Raw genomic sequence first — 12,562 nt, forward strand, 5'->3', positions numbered from 1 at the left:
CCGGCCGCGGCCGTGGGGAGCGGCGGGAGCGGCGGAGCCCCGGCCGGCGCCGGAGTGCGGCAGCGCAGAGCACCGCGCGGTGCCGGGGGGAGCGGCGCAGCGCTCCGGCTGCGGCCGGACCGCGCTTCACCTCCGCGCCCGCAGAGCCGCGCTCGCCCGCTGCTGCGATCAGCGGCTCGAGGGCTGGCTAACGGGAGTCGTGCTGCGGCTCCCGACGTGACTGCTTCTCCCGCTGCTTCCGACAACACGGCACAAACTCTCTCCTTTCTCTTCGGATCGCTGCATTTCCCAGGGCACAGCCCTTCCCACTCCCCCAGCAAGGGAAAGACCCAGTGCCAGCGAGCAGAGTTTAAAGGAAAAGGATAAAAGCGATTTCTCGGTGCCCGAGCCGGTACTGAGGGGACAGGTAGCCCGGCCTGAGGGCTGCACCCCAGGGACAGCCAGCTCGTTTGCTGGCTCAGTCGGGTATTTTTCTGCCCTGCTCCGTAAGGACCAGGGTGGAAGGCTGATCTGCCTCACACGTATCTGGGCACCACTCCGTTCAGTGGAGTTAACCCGGGTTTGCACCAGCACAGCAAGAGTCAACACCACAGCCCCAACAGCCCATTCTTCCTGCGCCCATTTCCCCCCCACGCCCCCAAATGTCCCGGGGAGCCCGTGATGCTCCCTCACGCTCCGGCAGCTCCCTGAGCCCTGCACCGATGCCCTGCTATTCCTAAACTCCCTAGATGTCCCCCTAATAGTTTTCCCCACCTCAGGAGCACCCAGCACCGAGACGACTGTTGGCAGATACACACGCGGCTGGAGCCTGGTCTAGCGACAGCGACCTGCTTGAGCGGCAGAGAGCTGCCTGCCTTCACCCATCCTCTGTGCTGCTTTGCCAGGAGCAGTCCGTGACAGGCAGACTCAGGTGCGACCCACAGCCACCCGTGTCCACCAGCAACACTACCCAGCTGTCACCCTCCGCAGCCCACACTGAGGCTTCCTGGGGACCACGCTGTGTCTTCTCGGTACAATGCGACTTTCTGAAGGTCCAGGCTTGTCTCTAACACCTCCCAGCTTCTTCCAGGAGCTGAACTGACAGCTGATGGGCTATGTACCAGGGCAGCTGGGTCTCAAGGTCCCATTACCAGAGGGGCTGGGGCACTGGCTAGGGAAGGAGATGGGCAGGGCAGCCTCCCCTCTGCTCCAGCTCTCAGATAGCTGCACATTTTTCCAGTAGCAGCAGAGACACCCTTTTGCAAAGCTAAAAGGGCTGAATTATGTGGGCTAAGAACAGGACTGAAGCATGTGTGTTCCCCAAAGAAGCAGTGACAGCTGGCCTGCTTTCCCTCCCTGGGGGTAATCTGTGTGTCCCACTGTTGGCAACTCCCAGCAGGTCTGGGGAGGATTTGAGCACAGAATGCCAGCCCTGGGCTGGGGGCCTCAGCAGGGAAGCTGTCTTTGAGGATGTCAGCCAGAGCACAAAGGCTGCTGCTATGAACAGAGGGATCTCCAGGGAAAACAGGTCCCTGTGGCCAGACACAGCCAGCATAGCTTGAGGGGAATCTAAGAAGGAAATAGCTGTCCCTATGTCCCTAGGGAGTGGGACAGACAGGAAAGGGCTAGGGGTGCAGTAAAGGAAGTTTTGCATCTCTGCCATCCTAGGTTTGTCAATCCAGATTAGAAGAATCCTTTGGAAGCGGCCTCAGGATGTGACTTGGGACACAGGGACAGAGCAGATGACTTGTAGTGGTTCCTTCAGCCCTGAGAACTCCAACTCCAGCAAAGTCCCAGCAGGTGCGAAATAAAGCACTGGCTGTGTACACCTCAAGATACAGCGTGGGTGTGGGGTGAGCTGCAGCCCTGTGAGGAAGCAGAGGAGTCAGTGGGACTTGCTGTTGCATGGGTGGAAACAAACAGGTTTGGTGGCAATCGCCTTTCCCGAGTGAAAGTCCCCATAAGAGTCCTGCTCACGTCTTTGGGAGCTCATGGGGATGTGGTCACCACTGACTGCCTCATTCCCAGTCCTGCTGTTTGCCTCAGCTGTGAGATCCCATGCAGCTGTGTCCAGCCAGCACGGGGTAATTAAAGGCAAAGAGGCCTCATTCCACAAGGACAGCCTCTTGGCAGGGATGGAGGGGCTGTGGAGGTGTAGGGAAGCAAGACAGGCTCAAAACACCATTTCTCCCTGTCCTGGGGGAGCATGAAAGAAAAACGCAGTTGCTGGATGAAGCATCTTCATCCGTGGCCTGCCGAGGCCCAGAAAACTTCCTTGGCTTTACCACATGCAGAAGGCTGGGAGCATGGAGCACAGCTCACAGAGGCAACACTGCCACCATGGTGTGCATGGTCACCTCCACCACAGCTGTCCCTGCTCATCTCCGGCCAGCTCCTTCCATCAGCCGGGGATGGCCGCTCCATCCTTCACCAGAGCCACACATATCCCTGGCTTAATGTCCAGGTGCAGCAATTGCCTGGTGGAGCAGAGGATTAGCCCTCACCAACTTTTACAGATATGCTGCTTAGCAGCAGAGCTGCAGCACTGTTTCTCCTGTTTTAACAATGAGAAGGTGACATTAGCATCCCAAATCAAAGCCTCTTCGACCTTGAGCGGCTCTGAGAGAAATGTATGATACACAGATATGTACATGCTTGTGGAGGTACAGCGAAAACCAGCCTAAGTGATGTGGTTTGGGGCTTTGCTTTTATAACAGCAGCCATTCAGTCCAGATTAGAGACGGGCAGTGTCCCTGGGAGGTGACATGAGGCAAAAGGCTGTGTGACCTAGAAGAGTCAGCAAGAGATAAAACACTTCTGGGGCACTGAGGATAAGCTGCCAGTTGGAAACTTTCCTGCCCAGAAAAAGGGACAGACTCTGAAGGGAATGTAGCAAAATGTACAGAACCTCCCACTCCACAGAAACTTCTTGTTGTATTTATGCATCCTCTGGGATGAATGAAATGAAAATGGATATCGAAACAGCCCTTTGCTCTCAGCTGCAAGGGGGACTCTGTTGAGAATCCATCCAGCAGAAGGAAATGACATCTGATTACATTAAATATTAGCTGATGCACTATCCCATTGGACTTGTTATACAATCCAAATGATGCACCTCTTAAAAAAATAATTAGAAAAAATGTTGCTGGAGACATAAAATACAAGAGGAAAAGGCTGTACTTGTGTTTCAGGCCTGCCTGGCATGGGAAGGTGGGGTTTTGTTTTGATTATGTTCTCTAAAACATTAAAATCTGCCTGCCAATACGTTCTGAGCTTCACATGCTTCATTTAACTACAGACATAGCAACAGATAAATATGCCATGACAAATTTGGTAACACTACTTTATTGACGGCCAAAAAAACCCCAGATCACTCAAGACTAAAAGCCTGAACTCCTGCCAAACAATCACAAGCAAAGTGCTGAGATGAGAGACTTCGCGCCAGAAAGGGGCAGGCACTACTAAAATGCCCAATAGCTGGAAGGCCTCTGCAATGGTGAGGGTTCAGCTGCAGAGCATCCTCAAAGAAACAGAAACAGAGTGAAAACACAATGAAAGGGAAACACACCACACCTGAGATGATTGGTCATTGCTGCTCAGGCGACTGCCTCAGCAGGACCAGAGGACATCAGGAAGGACCCGCTTGTCAGAGGCACTCAGTGCACTTTGTGCCGGTGAGGTGTGCGGGGGATTTGAAGTACCTATTTATGATGGCTGAGGGGAGCACCAAGCAGATTAAAGTTATATTTGCAGCTATTAAAAATGATCAGATTAGTGAAATCTAGAATGGGAGAGAAGCTTCAGAGGGATGAGCCAAAGCTAATTAATTCGGCAGCGTGATGGGAGAAGAAATTAAGCGTGGACGAGGGGAAGGTAAAACATATTGGAAGGAAAAACTCCAATGCTTCATAATCACTAGTGATTTCTAAATTAACTGGAAGCATGAAGGCAAAAAAATTATGTGGGTGTATCTGTGGACAATAGAGCAAAAACCATCTGGTTAATGTACAGTGGTGAGGAAAAAAACCACGAACATGCTGTCAGATTGCTTTCATAGAAGGATACAGAAAATAATAAAAATATTACAGTACTGTGTTGGTAATGACTCAGCTGTTCTGTATAAATTGAGGTTTTTCAATTAGAAGACAGATCCAGATCATTTATTGTGAAAAATACAGTTAAAAAACCCCAAGTCTTCTGTAAAAGTGAAGCATTAAGCCCTGGAGGGCAGAATGAAGTTTTTTAAGTGTTTGTGAGGAAGTCTGGCCATTTAGAAGGCAGCAGTAAACAAGGCATAAGAGATGCAGTTCCCTTACGAAACATAGCACCCAGCATCAGATCTTGTCAGGACTCTGATATGATGTGATTAGCACCTGATAACACGGGTAACTCCAACTTTAAATGTAGATAAAGCCCCTGAGAAGGCTGTGTCTGCAATATATTTGAATAGCATCCTTCTGGAATTAGTGTCATTTTCCTCCTTCATAGCAAACGTTGTTTTCTGAGGAGGCTGGAGACTAAAATGCTTCAGTGCAGTAAAATCCACAGGGAATCCCTTCCTATCCCTCCCTTGCTCCCCATCACCCACGGCCCTGAGTGTCTCATGTACCCATGTCAAAGGGGGGGGGCCTCCCACCCCTTGCCAGTGGTACTGCAGCAGTGTTCAGGTGTCAGGCACTTTTCTTTGGCACGCAATGGATGGAGGAAAGAGGTAATTTTGGAAAGCACCTGAATTCTGCAGTAATTAAGCTCTCAGTTGACATACTGTGAATAGACATTCAGTGTGACCTTTTCCTTACTTCAACTATGAAATCTTGCAGGATGCCTAAAGTATGTGGCAGAATCTCCAGCTCCTCACAGCATAAGAAACTCCCATTCTCCTGGACAGTTGCCTTGGGAGGACAGGACATGGAGGTCATAAAGGAAAAGGGCAAGCCCTCATGAGGGCAAGAGACCTCCATGAATTCCAAATGTCCAGAGCTGATGCTCCTGGACCACAGCCAGCTGTGGTGTAGGCTGGGAGAGCAGGGGAGCAGTGTGGGATTTTCAAGGATATGAAGGGGGCAGGAGGGAGAAGGAGATGGTGTGTATGGGTGCAGTCATGTCATGTAGGGGATATGTTCAGGGAAATAGACATCTGGAGGACGAGTGGGATACGGAAGGGAACCCTATGTGCTGTCTAGCTGCTTTGCATTGCTCTGGAAAAGCAAAGCAGCTCTAAACCCAGAATAGCTGCTCCATATGCTTTGGCTGTTTTCGCCCGCAGCCAGAGCTTTGTGGTAAATCTGGCCATGAAAGATAACAGTCTCTTAAAAATGCTGAGCTGGTGGGACTACTTGTCTGCCATGGACGACCTCAGAACAGTCCTTCCAGCCTGATTCACTGTGGTTCTGCAACTGTTGAAGGTAAAACTCCGAGTTATGAAGAAAATCAAGGGGGGGAATCCAAACAGCCCCAAATCTGTACTCCCATGTAGCCTGTACCAAAAAAAGCTCAGTGAACTTCAGCTGTAGAAATGTCTGAGAGGACAGGGCAGACTGTTTGAGGCCTGTCTGTGCACTTCTGCATCCTATTATCTTGAATTTAAGTCATAAACTGAAGACTTCCCTTTGGCATAGTTCTTCCCAAGAATGGAAGTCTGTGACATGTGGTTGCCTGGCAAACCTTGCCCATCTCTGATTGCAAGAGAAGTGAGGTCAATGGCTGACAGACATGATCCAGCCTTCCTGTTACCAGGGCTGGTTCTGCTGCTGGTACAGACAGCAGCCACTAGTCCCTAGGGCCTTGGAGGGCACAGAGCAAATAGCAGGATTGAGCCATGTTTTGAGATGAGGTGATAAGGAGAAAACTCCTCATGTTCCATAGCTGGCTTTGAGCCAACACGGTTCAATCCTGTTCTCTCACAAGGGCCTGGACTGTGGTGTTTCACTTCATTAAAGATTCTTCTACTTACTGTCTTTTTTTCTGTTCCCTCTCATTTTTCAGAGTTGTCCCGCTCTGCCCAAAAAAAGCCACGTTAGGCGAGGACGTGTCCCAGCCTGTGCGTGTGGGGACATGGACAGTCGCAGCAGCTGGGGGCTCTCAGACTGTGCTGTGGTGTGGTGGCAGAAGGTTTAAGTCCAACCCCAGGAAATACAGCTGCTACCTGAGGTGACCATCACTTGCATGATAGCAGGTCTCCCACTGACTAATTGCTGAATAAACCCTCTTTAGAGGCTGGCAGAGTGATCCCTGGGGACCTCCTTATTCAGCTATTAGCAGGAGGCAATGCCTCTGGAAATGAAGCTTTACCAGGCTGCTGAAGCCCCAGATGAAAGGCAGGCAGCAGGGTTAGGATGAGGACATCAGCAAGCAGCTGTGTGAGCACCACAGGGACCTTCCCCATTTGTGCTCAGTCCCTTGCTGGCTCAGAGGGGCAGCGGTGGGCTGCATCCCTGTCTTTGGGATCCTGCAGTCTCCTGCAGACCCTTTAGCATCCCTCTGCCCTCCCCTGGGGGCTTGTACTCAACTTCTGAGCAGTTGAGGGCACCCTCCATGGCTGTAGTGGGGAGTGGACCTTGCACCAGGGCAGCCTCCTGATGTAACCCCCTGCACACAGATCTGCACATCTCTTGGTTTCTCCTTGTTTCCTCATTTCTGGTATCAAATCTCTGAGAAACTGACTCTGAACATATTAAGGAAATTCAACTTGTCAAACAGGAACAGAAGAACTTTGCCCCCCAAACCCTTAAAAAGTATTGAAATTCACTCGAATAAGCAAAAAAAAAAAAAGACGGAGCTGTCACACATGAGGCACATGAATCATCTTCAGGGAGGAAAGCAATTCTGGCGATGTCTGGGCTTGAAGTAACTGTAGTTAACATTATAATGACTCATACCACATATGCGTCATATTGCTTTTCATTAAGAGCAGCATTCTGATGTCCTGTGACTAACTGGAAGCTGGAATTGTGCTCCCAAAGCCTTGGGATGGGAACTTGTCTTGCTCATAAGTGCTGTCTTAGTGTCAAAGGCATTATCAGCCTTCAAATATTAAAATAATAATAATAATGATAATGATAATAACAATAATATTAATAATAACAACAACAGCAATAATTCTCAGATCAAGAACTTCATTCAAATGAACAAATGAGATGGGCTTTGGAGATGTCATCCCCAAGAGTGCCATGATTTTAATAGGGAGAAAATGGATAAATTGAGGGCAGGCACCTCCAGAGAGGCCATTCTTCTGCTCTCAGCTCTTTAATGTCAAACAAGGTTCTTCAGCCCATTCCCGATCTTTAGACAAGGTCAAAATTTCCATTTTTGTCTCTCCGCAAAAAGACTTTGGATTCCTTTTCTATAGCCCTATGACCCTTTCAGCACCCTCCCAACAAATTATTTGATGTGCAAATCCGTGCTAGTCAGGCATGGACATCAGCTCCTGCGGGCCAAACCACTCAGCCAACATCAACTAGATCAGCCTGTGTGTCACCAAGCCTCTGTTTGTCTGTACTTGCCAGGGGCCAGAGCTAGTGCTGACCCTTCACCCTGTGAAACAGGGTTCTGGAGGCTGGAGGAGTTTGGAGTGTCAGAGGTGAAGGGGTAATGTTGCATAAGAGATGAAATACAAAGTTGTATGAATTGGGGGCAACAAATGCAGGGGATTAAGGGAACGAACTAGTGGCAACTCACTGAGGACAACCTCAATTCTTTGAGGGCAGAAGCTGCAGTTTTTGTGGTCTCAGTCCATTACACTTGGCCAGGGGAAGTGTCAAGGCTCTGGGATGATGTCAGCTCCTCTGGTCAGGCCAGCCTTCTCCAGCATTTAAGCCTTGCTGTTGCCCCATGAGGTCAGTCAGGCTGTTTTGGGGGCTGCTTGCGGTCTGTTGGGGTGGGTCTGGAGGATAGTGAGCACACCCAAGGCAATGCTAATGGACCATTGCTTCTGTTCCAATGACAAAATGCTCAAATTATATCAAAATTTGATGAGTGGTAGGAGAAATTTGACAGGAAATGGGAGGTAAAGGTGAGGAGATCCCCAGGAACAACCTGTCACAGGGAAAAATGGGAGAGATGTAACTCTGGGATATGAGCCAAGGATGCACTGAGCTGCCAGGGGAACAGTTTCAGGCTCCTACGCCACAGCTATGTTTTGGTGGTAGCATAACTGCACTTCCCAGAGGGCTGCCATGGGCTTTGAAGCACAACTGATGTCACTTGTTGGCCACGGTTGCCTTGTTTTTGTGCTGGTAGAGCTACGACACCCATCCAGGGATGAAGTCCTCTGTGGGGGATTACAATGAGCAGTCCTAAAGTGAAGCGACTGCTGGAGCCTGCAGAAGGTCACTGGCTGGACACCGCAAGAGGTTGTTCAGAAACCTCTGTGTAGCTGGGAAGCACCCTTCCTTCTCAGACCTGCCCTGAGATAAGGCTTTGAAGAGATGGGTGAGAAACCCTGGTGTGGAGCAGCGGCAGATGTGCCACAGCAAGATGGACTTCCTATGGATGTCTGTGGAGTCTCGTGTTCTCAGGGCAATGGCTCCTCCAGGCTCTGGGCCCTGCTAAATCTTGTGCTGTCAGCTTAAAACCACTTTTCATAACCAAATTGTCCTCCAGCATAATGAAAACTTCGAATCTGGGTGGGAGCAGAGTAGCTGAGGGCTATGCTGGAGTTACTGTATCGAACTGCAGGAAGAGAAAAAATACAATCTGGAAGATACCTGCGGTGCTAAACACACTTTACCCTGCTATCTGAAGAAACAGATCAGCCAAAAAACTTATTATCAAACTTTACAAAGTATACCACCTATGGGCTGAAGGAAGCAAGAGAAAGTTCATCTCAAAGGGAAATATTTATACAAAATTGATGAACTACAAAAATAAGTGCTTACATTTGAATCACTGCGGCAGGACAAGGACAGTACTCTCTCTGCTGAAGAGCAAGCGCTATCATGGGTGGCACTGATGTACCATCTGAAATCCATAGCAGGCCAATAATCATTCACATCAGCTGCTGAAATACGTTGTAGGGGCTAGATTGGCAGGAGGAAGATTCTTACAAACCTTAGGAGGTAAGATTGCCTGGAGATAGAGACAAAAATACAATAGCAGTGGGGTCCAGAGGGAAACAGGAGTCATATAAATTGCCCATTCAGCTTTGCCTCTCTAACCCCAGGACATCCCCCAAGCTGGACCAGTGACAAGGCTGCAGCATCTGCAGCCATTTTGGTGCCACACCGAGTCAGACCAGCTCCAAAGTACATTCACAAGCAGGCAGGCCATGGTGGGGAGCTTGAATCTAAGGAGAAGTGGTCAGTATACTTGCTTTCTTGTGGATGCTTGGTTGTAAAAGCAAACTGTGCACAAAGTCCATACAGCTGCTTGTTTTTTATTTGGGTCCTGTGTCAGGGTTATAGATTTAGCTGTATCTTTGACTGCCTCAGCCTCAGACTAGAGATCATTTATAAACAGGAAAGTATTTCAAGTGTTGAATGTGCCAGGTTATGACATAAATGGGTATAGTTTGGAGGGACTGTGCCATAATCAATTGACTCAAGATACTGTTATCTGTGAGATACTTACAGATACAATCTCATAAAAACATTTCTAAAAGGTGAGAATACAAAATAAAAATGTTTTACAAGCCTCTCTCTCATCGATGCATTTCTAATACAGCATGTCAAACCCATCAGCACAAATGGCATCATTGCTGCCCAAAGGCCTGCCTGTCCTTTTCCTCCTCCTCCCTGCACCAGCTGGTGAGACCCACAGCTCTGGGCCAGAGCAGATACAGCCTGAGCAGCAAAATGACCATGTAGCTTCTGGATTCAGGTGTCCTAACCAGGGTCATCTCATAGCAGCACCTCCAGGACATGTGGCTGGACATCACTCCCTATTGCAGCATCTCTCAGTGGTCCAAAAGTCCCATGTTTTCAAAAATAAGCTTCTGCTCCAGAGCGATGTGCCGACTTTGCGAAGTTGCTCTGATTTGGCTCTTCACAACCGAGTATCATTGCCCTGCACTGCACCCCATACCAGTGTGTTTCAAAGCATCAGGGTCCTGCAGCATCTCTGTGGCCCTGGAAACAGGGAATGTGGGGGACCAAAGTGCATTCTTTGTTTTCAGCCAGTAGTGCAATTTGCATAGGCTGCACCCGGATTTACTGCACCCCCTGATGACCATACAGGAGCAGTAAACACCCACATGGCCATTTGGCTCAATTATTGTAATTCCCTCTCCACAGGGCTTCTCCACTGTGCCTTGCAGGTTGTTCTGGAAGCAGCAGCACACCGGCTTACTAGCTGGAGCTTCATTATCATATCATCTTCACTTCTGCCACCTGTAAAGCAGTGGATTGATTGACTTGGTCTCACTAGTCCCTAAAGCCTTCATCAGTGTTTACTGTGGATGTCTCAAAGTCCCATTCTCCATCCACAAAGGAACTGCCAAATCTTGTCAAACCTCTGCACTCACCTTATCCCCCTCTGCTCATTCAGCAGTGCTGCTATAGAGCAGGAAGGGCAGGGCCCTGAAGACACTGCACAGTTGGTATTATTCTTGTTTCTCACCCAGCTGCAATGTAATTTGTAATGGTAATTACTGAAGTAATTACCATTTTCTAACACCCAGAGATGTCAGTGACAGGCAGTATGCTGGCAGCAGGTATTGCATGGACATGAAGAAAGGAAATATAGAGGGCATATCTGGGATGCTTCACATAACAGCACAAAGCCAGCCTCAGCAGGGGTGCATTTGGGAGAGCTTGGAGCTAGAGTGGTCAGGAGACCAGGAAGAATTATCAGAAGCTAAACAGAGAAGAGAGGAAGGATAGAGTTAGGGAGGTGAGGATGAGAAGCTCAAACCTGATGCAAGAAGAAGCCCACAGAGAGAAAGGCATTGATATTGCATCCTAGAGACAAAAGCAGGTGCCATTGGGCATGGGCTGAAGAAGGCAGAGATCAAAGAGCATGGCTGGGAAGCTGCAAAGCAGAGGCTATCGAAGCATGATTTTGACCAGTACCTGATTAGAGCTTGAGTTGTCCATGCACTGGAGCAAGCCAGACTCTAGAAAGTCCAGGCACAACAGATTAGCACAGCTTGGACATGAGCTGGGTGTGCAAGCAGAGGGACGGAGGCTGGATGAAGGTGCTCACTCCATCTTCAAGCTTGGGTGGCAGTGTGAGGAGCATCGCTGGGAGACTGTCACCCTGCTGGTACGGTAGCTTTTTAGCATTCTCCTTGCCATCCTGTTTTTCCCTCCTGTGTTGCGCCAACTTCCTTTAATTTGGTCATTAAAGGGTTATTTGGGTTATTACAGCAAATTGTGGCATTTTCTCTTTAAACCTGTGAAATAGCCAGAGCCCTGAAATTGCCCTGAACTCTAATGGGTACAATCCTGGCTCAAATGAATTATTGGCAAGCTTCTCACGGACTCTTGCAGGGCCAAGATTTCACCTCAGATGGACCCTGTCTTTCAATTAAAGGTATTACTCTTAATATTCATTAAAATTCTGTCTAATCCTATCTTTACAAGGGGCAAACCCTGAAATTCATTAAGAGTTTTATAAAAAGCACAGAGGACCAGTCAGGAAAAGTGCCTTATTTGAGAGGCTGAGGAATGCCACCTTAAATTGACCTTAAATTAGCCAGGTCTGAGAAGTGGGACAACTTGGTGCTGGAGCCCACTGGGAACATGACCTCCCTGGGTGTGAGTGGCTACAGAGTGGCCTCCCTGGGTGTGGTGGGAACTCCTCCAGCTCCCCATGGTTTTGCTCTCATAGCTCCTTGCCTTTTGAGGCAGTAGAGGGCAGGTGAAGGAGGCAGCATAGAGCTACAGATGCTATGAAGTGCCCAGTTAATGCCTTTGCTTCACCCTCTCTTCTTCCTTCAACCTCCTTCAGGTATCCATCCACACAGACATGATCTTGCTCATGGGTGCCTCCCCTGGCTGCCATCCCCCGCAGCTCAGCCCACAGCCATACTGTGGTCACAGGGCAGTCCAGTCTCTATGATCCTGCAGGCCTCACCTTTGCTATCCTGTGTTGTGTCCATGTGCCATCCCCTAAAGCCTCTCCCAGAAAAGCCTCGAAAGAGGGCAGCCATCAGAGGGGAGCAGCTGCTGCCTGTTCTGCACAGCCTTCAAATCCAATGCTCACCAAGCCATTGAGAGAACACCCCAAGAAGTTGCCCAAGGATTTGTTCTTACCTGCATGGAGAGGCAGCCCCTTCTGGCAGTAAGCAGGCAGCAGGGAGAGACAGTGCACAAAGCCCTGATGTTAGCTCTGGGATAAAAAACCTACTGAAAGGAAAAAATATCTTGGAGGCTGGAAGAGGGAGAAATGAAATGGAAGAAGCTGGCCAGGTGAACTCTGCAAGGAGCACAGCACAGCAGGAGAGATGGGTGTTTCTCCAGGCCAAAGGTTAATGAGTTGCCTCAGTCAAGAGCTGAATCCCAGATATCATATTATTTTCTGGCCCTCAGATGTGAACCAAAGTGCCTTGGGTCTGTCCTTTGGTCACTCTAATTTCAGTGTAGGTATCCTAGATTCTCTGCTTGTGTTTGCAGATGCTGTAATTTTGTATGCATTTTCATGAGGC

At 49.2% G+C, this 12,562-nt stretch overlaps 1 protein-coding gene across 1 annotated transcript in view; it reads right to left on the bottom strand.

Annotated features, from left to right (window-relative positions):
• The window catches only part of SYNDIG1L (synapse differentiation inducing 1 like), a 12,519-nt gene extending 11,631 nt beyond the window's left edge, over positions 1 to 888 (bottom strand). The window contains exon 1 of the mRNA XM_042048085.1: positions 754 to 888. The gene's annotated coding sequence lies outside the window, so the exon portion shown is untranslated. The remainder of the gene's footprint in view (positions 1 to 753) is intronic.
• Positions 889 to 12,562: the final 11,674 nt, after the last annotated feature.

The sequence above is a fragment of the Corvus kubaryi genome, unplaced genomic scaffold (assembly GCF_017639235.1).
Source record: "Corvus kubaryi isolate FWS band 111438036 unplaced genomic scaffold, C.kubaryi_AGA036_p1.0 66, whole genome shotgun sequence".
Lineage (NCBI taxonomy): Eukaryota > Metazoa > Chordata > Aves > Passeriformes > Corvidae > Corvus > Corvus kubaryi.